Consider the following 16,474-nt stretch of genomic DNA (forward strand, 5'->3'; position numbering starts at 1 on the left):
GTTAATCCTGTTTGCAAGGAGAGTTTGGGCCAATTCTAGTCTTGAGCATTCAGGACTCTCAAAAACAGCACAGAGATTCCTGCCAAGCTGCAGCTTGGCTAATTTCATCCTTACATCCCCACCTCACAACTTCATTATTTGTAGTAAGTCAAATGCTGAGCTGGAAGAAGTCAGAGCAGATTCATTTGTCTGTGGAAATACACTAATTTTTACCAGCTGAAGATTAGCACCAGAAGCCTTTGCTCTCTGCAATAAACCTTAACTACACGAAAAATTACTTAAATTACCAGACCCAATGCTGGCCTTCTTTAAAACATAAAATATTTATCGCTTCTTTTCTTCTGCACTTCCAGAAAATCTGAAGTGTTTTCACTGAGCTAAAGCTCACATCCCACTTTTCCCCCTGGATATCATCATTCACAGCCCAGCAGAGCTGGCACATGGGCTGCAAGTCACGGAGGTGACTTGGAACCACACAGGCTGAAAGGAACTTGCTATGTGGTAGTGCTCTCTCTTCTACAAGCAGTATCACATTTCAGCCTGCTTCAGCTAAAGCCTGCAAAATAGCAGACCCAACAGTTTCTGTGGCTCTGAGTTGTTAAGCAAGCCACAGTTCCAGGTAAATAGTGGCATTAAAAGGAATTAGAAAGAGCACATGAGAATGAAATGAATAGGAAGAAAGGCCTGGATGGGCAGTGAGGGGGAAAGGAATCACATGTTTGACTCCAGACACTTTGTGGTAATTTCTCATTGAATTTTCCTCCTTTCTCAAGCACTAAAAAATATCTCTGAAAGCATGGGGCTCTTTTGGCAAGCTTCTTTGTTTTATCTCTCTCTCAAAATGTCTTTGCTGTTTCTATGGAATGTACAATCAATGACAAAACAAAAACCAAAACAAAAAGCTATTCCTTGCCCAGTGCTAAGATACTGCTGAGAGCAGAGAACTGTGCACCAGGACAGAAACCACCCTTTATGGCTTTCAGCTTTATCTTACTCTGGTGCCTTATGTGCTTATCTTGCAGTATAGGGAAGGGTTTGATACCACACTGAAATTGCAACCTCCTGCATTTAAAGTGGGTAAAGGGAAAGAGCAAATCGCTCCAGATCTCTGAATATGCAACTGAGTACAACAGAATCAGAAGCTTGCTGGAAGTGCTGAGTTGGAAGAGATGATTCACCTTCTCACAGACAGCAGCCTCGAGGCAGCAGTGTAAGTTAAGTCTGCTCTGCACACGGGGGCTGGAGCCTGTTCTAACACACAAGTGACCTGAACTTGTGTTCTCTGTGGTGTAGGTCAAGCACTGTTGCCTATTAGACTCCAACAAACTTCAACAGTGTCAAGAAATAAAAAAGGATCCCAAGAATTCCACTAAGCTATGAGTAATGTGACTCATCTGAAGGCCTCCTGCACATTCTGGACAAAAAGAAATGTTTAAGCAGCCACAAATAAGTCAGAAAAATGCACCCAAAACTGTAAGGTATAGATAGTAGTGGCAAGAACAAGCAATAATGCCAAGTTACCACTAAGCAACAGCATTCTCTCTATCACCATGTATTCTCTGCTTTAAATACACCACCACTAAAAGTTAACACTTTTGGTTATTATTAATGTCATTATCACTTTAGAACACACTGTTTCAGAGAACAATGTCTCTGCTCAGGTACATGTTCCATGCAGCTCATGATTCAGTGACACAGCACTAGTCATTAGGCTCACATAAGTAAAACAGTTGAATAGACAATATTCACCCAACCCTTCTGCCATTCCTGGCTGCCAACTTGGACTGCAAAATATTCACAAGCAGCCTTTTAGTTCCTGCCCTGCCTCTCGTACCAGGAATGCCACAAGAATGAAGGCAGCTGGCAAATCTGAGAAGCAGCAGAGAAAACAAAAATAAAAAGAAAAGTAACTAACCACAGTTTCATGAACCTCAAACAATCTGAACAGAAAACAAAAGAGGAAAGGATACAGATTTTGAATTAGCCTTACTGTGTTACATCCGTGCTGATTCTCTGACTCGACACCAAAGCTAATGCTACCCCTAGTGTCAAGCCACGCTGTACTGCAGTTCAGTGGCTCAGCAGAGCACATCAATCTCTGGGAGCCCCAGACATGGCATACTTGAGGAAGCTGCCTAACATACTTTAATCCCTGGATGAGGGAACAGGATGAATCCCCAGCCCCAGGAAAAATGTGAACTTTCACCCTTGAGAAGGAATTCCCTTTAACGTAGAGCCTGTAGGGAGAGTCCTCCACCCCAATTCCTGGATGCTGGCAATGGGCTGAGGGCCAGCAGCATGCCCTGTCATGGCCTTTAGATGGTCAGCATGGGAAATGACTAATGGAAACCACCATTTTTGGCTTCTCTCAAAAGCAGCTAAGAATAACAAACAGCTATGTCAATCCACAATTCTGACTAGAGTAAGAACCCCCCAGAGGGTAATAAAACACAAAACTGTGGGGACAGATCAAGTGGATTCCCCTAACGACATCCCCACTCCTCCTTGGAAATTCTCCTTTTCCGGCAACAAGAGTCCCAGGGTAAACATGACACTTGTTACACTGGCATCCCTCCCCATCAAAAACAGACACATTCCTGTGAGTCCCTCAAGGAAACAGAGAAAAAAATAAACACACAGGAGACACCAGCAGTCAGGGGCAAAGGGAAGATAACCAGAATTGGGTATTTGTAAAGAAAAGTATATAGGGAAAAGGACTTTATCTCTGACCTACAGCATCCCTAAGAAAAATGGCTCCTAGGTAGGACCTATAGTCTTCCTGTGAAGGAGTTACAACTACAGAATATGAAGTAAAAGCTACTGGGGAAAAAAAATTGCCAAAGAAACCCCCAAGCACTAGGAAAAAGCTCTGGACTTTGACCAGTTCACTGCAGAGGTGAGCATGGCTGAGTCGATACAGAGAACTCATTTTATCTTGCCTCTAGGTGATGCCAACACACAGGTCCTGCAGGCTTGGTAGAGCTGCTGTGAGCCAGGACAATATCAGTGGTGAAGAAAGGGGCAAAACAATGCCTCTGCCCCACCAAAAGCCACGGAGGGCATCACACAACATAGCTTTGAGCTACTAAGGCCAAGCATAATTTCCTTCCCCAAGCAGTAACTTCTCAATCCAGCCACAATTCCTCACTCCGGTTTGATCAGCACCAGTAAGAGACCCTATTCAGGATGCAATCCACCAGCTTCCCAGTGCTCACCCTATGCCACCACACCCCAAGCTGCAGGTGATGGTCACTCACTCACTTTCACACAACAGCACAGACTTCACCCATGATTTGCACAAGGCAATTTTGGTGCAGCTCCTCTGTGGCCTCAGGAAAGCTCATTCTTGTCCTGACAGACCACACAGGCACATCACAGAGTGGGACATGCTCCTGTATACAATACATCACATCCTGCTGTTCCACCACAGGAGCAGCTACCTAAAGAGCATGTCACAGAGAAAATGAGCTCCCAGATAAGCTCATCTAGTTGAGGAAGTCCCTGCTCATTGCAAAGTGGTTGGACTAGATGACATTTCAAGGTCCTTTCCAAACCAAACTGTTCTGTGATTCTGCATCACCAAAAGCATAGTTGTCACCAGGCTAGAAAATGAGTGTCTGTTACTTGAAGATAAGTATTTTGGAAAAGCCTATAAAAGCAGCATGTATGTAAGATGCAAGATAAGACTCTAGGAAATGTGAAAGCTAAGGTGGGAGCTTTACCCAGCCACAGGAGTGCACACACCAAGCATCACCAGCTCTGCAGCGAGGCTGCTGTGCAGCAACTGCACCAGCAGGATGGATCAGCTCTCCCTCCTCATTCTGTAGGTTCTTTCACACTGTGAACACTACCATTTTATTTTAGCTTGTTAAAACATTGATTCTGAATACATGCATCTTTTCTGAGAGTATTTTTCCCCACTTCAATTGGGGTAGGGGATGAGGAAGGACATCTTTCTAAGCATTGTTAAATGCAGCTCCTCTCCACAATGGAAAGCAGGGCTTCTCATTTCCTACCACACACAGCACCAAGCTTATCTGCTTTGCAAAGAGGAACAGCTGAGTCAGCTCTGCTGGGATTCAACCCTCCAGGCTTAAACATCATGAGTGCTTCCGTCTCCCTCATTATCTAAAACAATTAGCAGGGAGAAAAGAAAGCTGCATTAGAGCTGGCAGTTTCCTATTGCCATCCCCTGGTACAACATCTCTCAGAACTGCCTAGGTTTCAGTGAGCTGATCTTCAACCACAGATACTGGATCCAGACACTGATTCATATTGCTGTCAATTCCCCTAGCTTGAAGCTGCTCAGGGTAAGCGATGCAGTTCAGACACATCAAGAAGGAAGCCCTGAAAGACAGTGTTTCAGATCTCTCTAGCAAGACCCTGAAGTTCCAGAGAGGTGCTTTCTCCTCTACTCCAGTGGGGTTCCCCTCTAACACACTTCCCTCAGCACACAGTCAGACCAAGACCATCACATATTCAGTACTTTCAAACCTGAAGAGCACCCAGATTCCAAGGAGAAAAGGCCCAGCCACAATCTGAAAGCAGCTCAGGGAACAGGACAAGTAACTGCAACAGCTACAGTGTCTAAGAGGCATTTGCCCTCTTCTGTTTAGTATGCATCAGGGTCACTTAGAAAGCTCTGTACCAGAGAACAATTGAGGCTACATTCTAGTAGCCTTGATTAAGTATATGTTTAGGATGTGTTTAGGGGTCTTGATGCTTTGATAAAAAGTTAATTTTAATCCCATTGAGAGCAATAAAACCACTTCAGTAGTATCTTTCTTGGAAGCCTGAATCATTGCTCAAGCTAATCCTGATAAGTGTATTGCTTAGAATTGCCTCTTTCTGCATTTAGGGCCAGTAAGTGCAAAGTATTATAGCCTTCATTTCTCAGTGAAGGCTTTGTGTCCAGCTACAATTTACTCTCATGGAAGCTATTGTCAGGAAAGCATCAAAGGGATGCCATGAGGGCTGTGAAGAAAGACTGTCAATCTTGAGAAGGTATTTTATTAACCTCCTTGCTAGGACTGGGACAACAGGGTTGGCTTATAATTTATCCTGAGCCTTCAGGGAAGGGGAACTCAAGACAGATCTTCAGCTGGAAGGTAGCAGGCTTTAAGGTCTCTCTGCTGGACTTGGGAAGACTGGACAGTGAGTTACCTTTTCTTCAGAAAAGGGCTGATGAGGCAGTGAGCAGGATATAGAGTTGGCCTGTTGTTTGCTAATTCTCTGCAGATTTCCCAGTCTCTTTTATTACCAGGATTTAAAGCTGCATTATACACAAAGCCAAGAGGGATTGGAACTCCACTCAGCAAACCAGCTGACTTTGATGGGAATTACTTAAAGTTCACGTAAGGGCTGTAGGACTGGACAGAAAGAGGGGGAAAGAGTGGAGGAGGATATTACATTCTTGGATGTAAGTTGCTGGCTAAAGAACATATGAGATGTGAATATCCACTAAAGAGCATATTCAGGCTGCCTAGATTTCTCCTGAGTCCCTTTGCCTCTTGGCTGGCTTCAGATTCAGGTCTTCAGATCTTCATTTGGGTCTCCAGAGAATTTCAGTAGTGCCTGAGTTTTGAGATAGCCTAGACAGAGACATGTAGGTGAAATTTAAACTCTGAATAAAAGCCTAAATGGATCATTATTTCAACCTCCCCAGGAAGGGCTGTTTACTCTTAAGGGAATGCTTAAGAGTAGAGCCTTTACACATTTAGCAGCTTCATCTGCTTAGCAATGAGGAGAACTTATTACTAGTCTATGCAGACTTGACTATTTTGGGACAAACTTCATTATGGCCATCCATACAATATTTTTCACACCTCTTTGCTTCACATTAGTCTGTCTCCTAGATAAACAGCAAAATAGAATTCATATTGCTCATTATCACATCAGAAAACAAGGGTGCAGATTTTATGCTTCTTTTTTTAAACTTCCATGTGAGCTTTGTGAGCTGGTCCTAAGCAGAAGGGCAGATTTAGCAGCCCTTGCTCACACTGAGCCACAGAACGTGGCTAATTTGGGGCCAAGGTATTGGGGGTGTTTGTCTTCTAAATATCAGTTAGAAAGCAAACAGCATACAGTGAACAAAGTGCAGGAAAATACACCAACCAGGATAGTTTAGACATCACATCAGTGCAAGGCTTCACCCAAATGCAGACTCAGACCTTATGCACATGCATTGACCCTTAACCTATGGGGGCCATAAGCAACAGCACTGAACAACAAGAAATGATGCAAGGAAGATGCAGCTCAGCATTCCTCAGCTCTCTCAGGGCTTTATGGATAACAGGAGGGTTCAGAGCCATGAGTTCAGGGCCACTGTACTGGAGCTTGGAAATAACATTTGCTTTTGGAAATTTTATGTTTTCCAGTCTTGGTTCCCACCCTGAGCAGAAAGCACTAAACAAAAAGCAATCTAAAACAGGTGAAGCTTGTAGGGGTTGTACACACTTGCATCCATTATTTCACAGATGCTTTCAAAAAAATGTAAGGAGATAAAACCCTGCTCTAAGAAACTCACAGCTAAAACAGCAGATAGGCAAAAGAGGGAAAAAATGGTGTTTGTATTTGCTTCACAGTAATCTTCACTGTAAGTATGGGTCTTGATGAAAACACACCTGTTACAATGACCAGAGGAGGTATGAGAGCAAAGGTACTCTCAATCTGGTTTGCCTGAGGACTAAATACAGTGAATCAGAAACTGCAAAGATTGCACAAGCACTAAACCTTTCAGATTCATGTGGTGCACATTGCACTGAAGCCTGGACTACTAATGTGCAGGTCTCTCTGCCCTTGAGCCACCTGGACTAAAGCTATGTTTGCTTCCAGAGCAGAGTCCCTCTCTGCATGGATGGAAGAGATCACCTGTATTAACTGTATTGAACCTATTTTGAAAGCTCTGTTCAGCTTACCTTCAATGAATTTATTCTTGTGTCAGTGCTTCTCTATCCCAGGCCACCAGGCTTAGCAAAATGAATAGTCCCAAACTCAAACTGCCTTTTACTGACCATTCTGACACACAGGGAGCCTCTGACATCATTGGAAGCCTCTCTAGCAGATTGGTTGCACACTTAATAACACAGACACTTTTGCCTCTGGTGCTTGAAGTGTTTGAGGCTTCTACCAAACAGCAGGTGCAGAAGTATCTCTCTTCTCTGGACCCTGAAAGCATCCTCCTTTCCAGGAGGAGAAAGGCTGCTGAAAAGAGAGCTGTGCTGGCCCATTTCAGTAATTGCTGCTACAAACAGTTCAGGCCTGGTCCCTGGGGAACACACTGCACCTAGGTACCAGTGGCTTCTTCAAGTGTTCATACCCATCTTTTAGGACAACTGAACAGACAGGAATGCATTTCCTCCCAAAGGCATAAGACACTGCAATTATCAAAAGAGTAGAATAGAATAGAATAGATCAGACCAGGTTGGAAAAGACCTTTGAGATCATTGAGTCCAAACTATCATTTGACACTATCTAATCAACTAAACCATAGCACCAAGCACCCCATCCAATCTCTTCCTAAACACCTCCAGTGATGGTGACTCCACCACCTCCCTGGGCAGCACATTCCAATGGCCAATCTCTCTTTCTGAGAAGAACTTCTTCCTAACATCCAGCCTAAACCTTCCCTGGCACAGCTTGAGACTGTGTCCTCTTGTTCTGGTGCTGGTTACCTGGGAGAAGACCACCAAGTAGCCCCCTCCTGGCTACAACTTTTCTTAAGGTAGTTGTAGACAGTAAAAAGGTTTGCCCTGAGCCTCCTCTTCTCCAGGCTTAGCAACCCCAGCTCCCTCAGCCTCTCCTGATAGGGCTTTTAATCTCTATTTCAACCCTCTTACATGACACAGAAGGCTTTAAAAGAGCCACATGTGATGGTAGTTACCCTCCACAGTCAGTCCCTTCCATGTTGCTGGATCTACTCAGTTAAAACCAAGTCCATCATATCTCCAGCATGGAGTCTGTCAGCATTCACAGTGTGAGAGAGAGGATAGACTGACCTGCTGCTGTTGTTTCGATATTCAGGCAAATTAGGAACAACAGTAGTGAAATCAGGTAATAAAGCTGTGCATGCTGTTTACGTTTGTTTTATTGCAGAGACAAGTCTCTTGGTTACCCTTTTGTCTGACAAAGCATTTTCCTGTGAGCTCAGGTCAGCTCAGAAAAGCTCTCTCGTTCACAATAGACATATGTTGCTTATCCATGTACATGCAATGGAAGATAAATTCCACGTATGGGTATGCAATGGAAAACACTGATTGTGTGCACAAGGAATGACTTCCATGTAAAAGTCATTCCATGCATATGAAGAAGCTAAATACACCCTGCTTAAAACACTTTTACATACTCCATCCCCCCACCAATTCCTCAAGCACTTGGCCAATTAGAAAATCAGCACATTTTCCTCACTGAGGAAGGCACAAACAATGAATAAGCCACACATCTTGTGTTGAGCTGGTTGGTTTATAAGTCTATGGAGAGGAGGAAGAGTTAGACTAGACTAGAGAAGGGCCACGAGGATGATTAGGAGCTGGAGCTACTCTGCTCTGAGGACAGACTGAGAGAGTTGGGGCTGTTCAATCTGAAGAAGAGAAGGCTCCGAGGAGATCTTATTGTGGCCTTCCAGTGTCTTGAGAGGGTGCAGAGGAAGGCTGGTGAGCAACTTTTTAGGGTGTCAGGTAATGATAGGACTAGGGGGGATGGAAAAAAGAAAAAAAAAAAAAAAAGAAATGAGTAGATTGAGATTGGATGTGAGGAAGAAGTTGTTCCCCATGAGGGTGGTGAGACACTGGCACAGGTTGCCCAGGGAGGTGGTGGAAGCCTCATCCCTGGAGGTTTTGAAGGCCAGGCTGGATGTGGCTGTGAGCAACCTGTTGTAGTTTGAGGTGTCCCTGCCCATGGCAGTGGGGTTGGAACTGGCTGATCCTCGAGGTCCCTTCCAACCAATACTATGATTCTATAGTAGAACAGAACCCAGATCTAAAAGACTTCATGACCTGCTACAAATCTGTGGAAGATGCACCTGAGGAGAGGACTGACTAAAGGGCCCAAGCAGCTTTGATGTCTCAGGTTTGGAGGATGTTAGAAAAATCCATCAGCAGACTACAATGATTTCTATATGTCAAACTGGAGAGTAAATGGTTTCAACTGTGTTTTGTAATACAGTAATGCTAAAAGCTGAAAGGGTCTGCATTTCAACTACTAGACTGCCAAAGAAACCCCCATATTTTCTCTTTACGTTTTCTTCCTCTCCTTTTTTAAAATCCAATAAATGAATATACACCAAATGGGCTGATAGTGGGGAGCTATTGATTGTAAACAAGATCTGCCTGTGAGAGAGAGAGAGCTAAATGGGTTTGAAAATGAGAGAAAATGGATGTCTGAGGCCTCAGACAGGCACATTTCCACAGAAATGTAGCTCAGGCAGGTGATGGTAGGACAAGGAGAGAAGCACACCTGTATTTTTCTGCCTGACTTGCCCATAACAAGGTGAATGACATTTAGCACTGCCTGGCACCTAAGCTGCTGCACCACCAGCTTTTTCAGACCAGCCCTCTTCACATCAGTTACAGGACTGCTCACACACAGTAAGTAGCCTGACTGCGAGTATCCCAGGGCTTCTCTGTGCTGGTTTCTATGCCTAGCTTTACTCAGAGCCAGCCTCTCAGTCAGTGTAAATCAGCACAGCTTCCCCAAAATCAGTGCTGGAGTTTTACCCCAGCAGCAATTTTACACCTTTATTCCAGCATGGGCAACAGCTTTACACAGCCACAAGCCATCTGTGCACAGGTCCTTTCAGAGGGCTTGGGTTAGGTCTCACTGGCATCACTGTAAGGCAGAAGCACTCTGCTGAAGCTGACAGCATAAATTTTCAGCTCATATTGAAAAGTCACCTTCTATGAATTACACAAGCTGTGTCTGCAGAGCAGCAGAAGCATGTCAGGACATGCATTTGAGTCCCTTCTTCAAAAAAAGTCAGCTGTATCCCTCCACCATTCTGTGTTTGCAAAGCAGAAGGTTGGGAAATAATATCTGCAGTGCCTCGATGCCTGCTCTTCAAAAGCCTCTCCTAGGAAACTATCAGGTAGCCAAGAAAAAATTTAAGCTCCTGAAATTACTTTCAGTCCTGGTTTTGATATTTGCTGTTGCAGGGGTCTCAATGCAGAGAGCTGTTCCACTTTGTTTCTCAGTGTAGAGAGCTGTTCCAGTTGTTTTTAATCAAACTGCTTAATTACAAAATGCTGGGGGACTTACTGCTTGCTTTTCAAGTTCCTTCATTAATCTGTGTTAGATTCTGCTCAAATGATTATGGCACCAAGCCAGTCTGCTTCACAAAACTAACATTTAAAGAAGTAAATAACTGAAAATGGTTAAAAGGCATAATTATTTTCGTAATGCAACATCTAATTAATCCGTGCAGCTCACTGAAACAAGTGCTAATTGAAGAGAATACCTTAACAAGATTTTCAAAAGGAATAATTAGACATGGTTAGGAGCAGGGATTTCACCATGGCAGTAACTGAAATCAAGCTGCAAAGTCACTTTCCCATTTCTAGATATAAGCTAACCACAGGCAGGGGCTGGGAAAGGCTTCTGCCTGCCTCACATGAGCAGCCTGATGCAAGTCCCTGGTTGTTTGTGTCTGTCTGAGGCATGGCACGTTAGCCATTATCAGAGACAAGGTCCATCTAATCTTGTATCGTTCATCTGTTTTCTTGTGGCAGTTCCAATATTGCTGTGTAACGTCAGAGGAATGTGATAATGAAGAACTGACTCATGATGAAGCCATCATCTCAAAAGCCTTCTATGCAACTAAATGAATTAGTGCTTGGTATGAGCAGTATCTTGATGTGACTAAGCTCCCAAGATAACTCAACCGTTTACCCATTAGTGAAGCAAACTGGAACCAGCCCAGAGTAAGGCTTCTGGCAGAACACCTTCAAGGTAATTTCCCCACAGCAAGCATGAGAAGCATGCCCTCAAGAGTAAAATTGGAGAGAGGATAGTAGTTATTGAAAACACAGCTGAAATTCTTGCTCCACTGAAGCCCCAGGAGTTCTGTCATTTCACAGGGATCTTTAAACTCTATTTCTCATTCTGCAGCTTGGAGAGATCCAAGAAAGGAGTTCAGGAAGCCTATGGGCAGGAAAATATTGCCAGTTTTTTTTCACAGGATCAGCACCAAGTTTGGGCAGAATTTGTCTTGCCTAGGAGATCTACTTGAGAGACACATTGAACACTGCCACTGCCTGGAACCAAACCTGACCAGTCCTTCACTGCTTATTTCCCCCACGACTCCTCAAACTCATCACCAGCTCACACTTTCCAAGAAGAAGGAGGAAGCTTTGGGGAGTTCTGAACATTTGAAGAGGCATGAGAACTACTACTGGCTCTAAGTGCCCATTTTTTTATCTTTTGCTGAGATTTTTCTCTATCTTCAGAATCAACCAATTAGTCAATTTTGTGTAGTAACCAACACTGACAAAAAAGATCCAACCAGCCTCTGGTACATGGTTCTGATTTCAGCCACAATCGCCCTATTACTACATTTTGCTGTGACAAGCCAACTATTATGACACAGGAAAAAATGTTGAAGTGAGTTCAGCAAAATCTTAGAATATTCACCCAAAGTATTCTCTGTTTTCCAAATGAGTAAACATAATAAACCAAGTTTCGTTTACACAGTAAATGCGCTGGGAATAAGAAACCCACAGAATCTACGCTTCATTGTCTCAAAGTGAGGAAAAGCTGTGACAGATCCACTGATGTCTGGGTCTGCATGTATAGAAAGGGATAGCTACAGTCTGAGATGCTGCAGAACTTCTTTTCAAGAAGCCTGGAGTAAAACACAATGTCTGGAGTTCTTATTCTTTTGCTGCATTAAGTTGCTCTTTTCTCTACATACTAAAGAAATGTTTCCCTCATGATTCCTGTCCCTCAACTAATTTTGTCCAACGCTGAGTATTAAAATAAGCGTTTTTGCAGATAGCTTTTCCCTTCCAATATCTCTTATCACAGAAATATTGGCTGGGAGGAACCTCTCAGCCTCCCGCTCAACACGGGACCCTTGCCAGCGCTGGCTCAGGTCAGCCACGGCTTCGTCTAGCCAAGACTCAACAACCTCCAAGGATGGCGCTTCCACAGCCTGTCTAGACAACCCGTCCCAGGCCTGCACTTCCTTTCTAGTGAAAACTATTTTCCTAATATTCAACTTGCAGTTTCCAAATAGCTGTTTTACAGCCACTGCCCCCTTGTTTTATTATCTGGCACTAACGGCTCCCTCATCTTGGTAACTCCCCTACAAGCAGCTGTAGATTACTCGTAGGGAGCTGCTTCACTTCTGCTCAGCCAAGCAAGCCCAGCTCTGTGAACCTCCTTGCTTGGTCACATACTGTTAGCTCCCAGTCATCTCAATAGCTTTGTGCTGGATCTTCTCCTTGACACTTAGGGAACTGAAGCTGTTTTCAGCACCCAAGTACAGCAAGAGAAAGAGGCAGGCTTGAAAAGGAAGGAAACAACAAATGTTTCTGCACTTCAGCGGGCGCCCACGTCCTGAAGCTATGTCTTAGTAAGACATTTCCCACTTATTTGGGTGCATGTAGGCTCCCAGCAGCCAGTCCTCCAGCTGGCAGTACCTGACAGCTTTGGCAATTGTTCATCATCACTTCACAATTGGAAATTATGTTGCCACTGGATCACCAAGTACCCAATTCATTCATTCAGAAAAAAAAAAACACCAACCAACCCCAAACACAAAACCACAACAATGCAATCCAAGTGAAGTAGAATAAATTAGCCTTTATCCCAGTTTTCTCATATGGGCCTTTTACAGCTGTTACATGAACACCCATCTGTCTGTCGTGTTTCTGATGCCATTCACTGCTATCATTTTAGCAGCGACAAGCTCCTTTCATCCAAATGAAGGATTTGTGTGGGAACAGCTGGACCGCTCCACGCAGCTCCCAGTCCATTGCCCCCTTTTTACTGCAAAAGACTGAGAGAGGAGCACAGCTTTGTCTGCTGCTTCACAGGATTTCAAAAGGGAAGGTGGCCTTGTTCCAAAACGAGTTTATCATGGTTTTGCCAAACCAAAAGGCTCAAAAATCACAAATAAAGCCAGCCCCAAACCATGAGATTGATTTATTTACATGCTTCATTCAGCAGCTCTTAAATAGGAAAAAGATGCTGAAATACTTCAAGGATCTGAGCTTTAATACCTCACAAATGATACTGAAATCAGTCTCCTGGCTCTGCCAGCATTTAGGGAGGTTTTTCAGTCTCACTTTATGGATTAAGAACTGAGTGATAAATGTCAACAAGGTCCAACAATGCTGGTGAAGCAAAGCCTTTACTTCCCTTGATCTCTGCACCTCAGTTCAGAGCCACATTTGCTACATGACCCTTCCTCCTCACTGCTCCATCAGCTGGAGATCTGTGGCAGGAAGCACCACAGGAGCACAAAACAGCAGGAGAAAGGCCCAAGCTAGATGACAGGTTCATATGCTTAGAGCTGAAAATGGAGGAGATGATGTAATTTATGGAGGATGCTGTGCACTACGCAGAAAGGTCTGAAGGTCAGCTGCATAAAAGGCTGTTTCATGAGAGAGCATTCACCTTGACCTACCTACAACAAACAACACAGAGCTCTAGTAGTTTTGTCTCAGCAAAGCTGAGGTCCAAAACAGCCTCTGACAACTTCACAGAATGACAGAAGCCCACAAAACTTGAGTGTGGCATTGCTTGATTCAGTGTGGCAACCTCTGGGGTAGTCGTCTGAATCACTTACCAACCTCCTCACACCAGTATAAAACAAAAGCCTGCTACTGTAAGAATGATTCTGACCCTAAAGAAGCTAGAGGAGAACAAGTAGGGCTCAGCTTCATGCTTACAAGAGAGTCAATTGCATTAAAGACCAGATCCCTACTCGTTTCAGAGTTGTCTTACACATAGCAATGAATGCTGCTTTCATGGGACAACATGCAGGACCTTTTCACGTAAGGTTTTCAGCACTTCAAAACTGAAGTGATCTGCTCAGTCTTGCAGCATGTGGAAGTTACAGAGAGGAACTGAGTCTTTATTTTAGTGTTTTAAAATAAATTCTTCATTTGGGGACTGTCCCAAATGCTTTCTTTCAATTCCTTATTTTCTTTTGAGTGGAGCTAAGCGATGCACATCTTTTGAACCACCATTCATGAGATCTCAAGGAAACAAATTGCTGTACAAAGCCATACCAAAGGTCTGATGGGGTTCCTGAGAAACAGAGGCAAGTCACCTCAACAGCCACTCAAAATGAAAAAAAATTCCCAAGATGTTACAGTTGAAAAGGGACTTTTTCCAAAGGCATGTAGTGACAGGACAAGGGGTAATGGATTCCAAGTGGAAGAAGCTGGATTTAGATGTGACACTAAGAAAATAATTCTTCCTTGTGAGGGAACAGGTTGCCCAGAGAAGCTGTGGAAGCTCCAGGCCTGGAAGTGTTCAAAGTCAGAATGGTTGGGTTCTTGAGCAGCTTAGTCTAGTGGATGGTGTTCCTGCCCATGTCAGGTGGATTGGAACTAGATGTTTAAGGCACCTTCTCACCCAAACTGTTCTATGATTGACCCACAAAGCATGCCAGAAAAACAGGCAAATGAGGAAACCAGTGTCCCTTCACCTGGTCCCTGACCACCCACCATTTATAATCTAGTCTAAGGATCCACACACACTTTGGCCCACTGCATCCCCAGCAGCCGTGGCAGACTTCAGCAGGAATAACACTGACATACAGCACACAGCTTTTCCAGGAGTATGGTGGACAACTGGCACTGCATTAATTACTGTGAGCTCCCCTGTTCAAATCAATGAACACTAGAGCACAAGCCTGAAAGCTGCAGTAACCCAAACCCCATCCAGCACGCACTAAACGCTGATTTCCCCTGCACAGCCTAGGCTCTCTCACCCTCCTCTGACCTCTAACACACTCCACGCATATCATTTTGTTTCTGACAAATTAAAATCCAGTTAACATTCCTGGAGACTTCACTCACAGTGCTCCAAACCCCTGCATATCTCAGCAAATGCACTCATCCTCCAGTTCTGAGATGATCCCAGTTTTTATTTTTATTGTTTTAAGTGTTCCTGCCAGTTTCCGCTGCACATCGTGCGCTGTCTGGTGAGCGAATGAAAGGGTAGAATGTTCTCATGCTTGGGAAAGATAGCCAGTGTGGGAGAAAAGTTTCTTAGAAGTAGCTACACTCTTTTTCTAAAAAAGAAAAATACAGTGAATGCCTGGAACAGAAGAAATAGACTAGAGAGGAGTGAAGGGAATGTTTTGATGGCGGCCTTAAGAGATGAAGATGTTTCTTTGCTGTACTGGTAATGGAGAAACATCTGGAAGGAGAGGGACTCAGAGAAAGGAGCCTTTATGAGAAGCCCTGGTGGAAAAAGGCAGTGTTTACTTGCTGAAGAGAATACAGCACGTTTTTCTGCCCAGTTCATACAGACAGTCATTATTCACAGCCTCACATCATGGCTGCCACCAGCAGATATACTCAAGCTCCAAGCTAAACTGAGCTGACAGAAATAAACTTCACCTTTCACGCGTAGCTTTGCACAATACTTTGACTGTTGTCTCAGCACACTACTCGTGTTTAGGCATCCTGTGACATCTCACAGGCCTGGGAACTTCAGAAGCTGTAATTCATCAGCAGCATGAGTGTTGGAGGCTACAGGTTAAAGCACCTGCCAGTATGACTACTCAGTGTGCACAGCCCTAAGCAGCTGTCCTTCACGTTAACAACAAGCAGTTGCACTTCTGCTTGGTAGTCCTTAACTCTACTGAGTCTGGAGTGGTAACAGCTTTTATCAGGACTTGATAAAGGAGGACAATTCTCATGCTTAAAGGAAGCATAAATTGTATGCTGCCACCAGTATAGGTGAGGGGTTAACCTGCTGGAAAGCAGCTCTATGGAGAAGGACCTGGGACTGCTAGTGGACAAGTTCCCCATGAGCCAGAAATGTGCCCTCATGGTCAAGGCAGCAAATGGCCTCCTGGGTGCATTAAGAAGACTGTGACCAGCAGGCTGAGGGACATTCTCCTCCCTCTCTGCTCTGCCCTGATGAGGCCACATCTGCAGCACTGGTCTCCCTAGTTCAAGAGAGACAGGGAACTACTGGAGAGAATTCAGCAGAGCATATGAAGATGAGGGGCCTGAAACATCTCTGTGAAGAGGAAAGGCTGAGAGACCAGGGGCTGCTGAGCCTGGAGAATCATAGAATCACTAAGGTTGGAAGAGACCTCAAAGATCATCAAGTCCAACCTGTCACCCAACACCTCATGACTACTAAACCATGGCACCAAGTGCCATGTCCAACCCCCTCTTGAACACCTCCAGGGATGATGACTCCACCACCTCCCTGGGCTGCACATCCCAATGGCCAACAACTCTCTCTGTGAAGACCTTTCTCCTCACCTCGAGCCTAAACTTCCCCTGCTGCA

The sequence above is a fragment of the Dryobates pubescens genome, chromosome 29, assembly GCF_014839835.1.
Source record: "Dryobates pubescens isolate bDryPub1 chromosome 29, bDryPub1.pri, whole genome shotgun sequence".
Lineage (NCBI taxonomy): Eukaryota > Metazoa > Chordata > Aves > Piciformes > Picidae > Dryobates > Dryobates pubescens.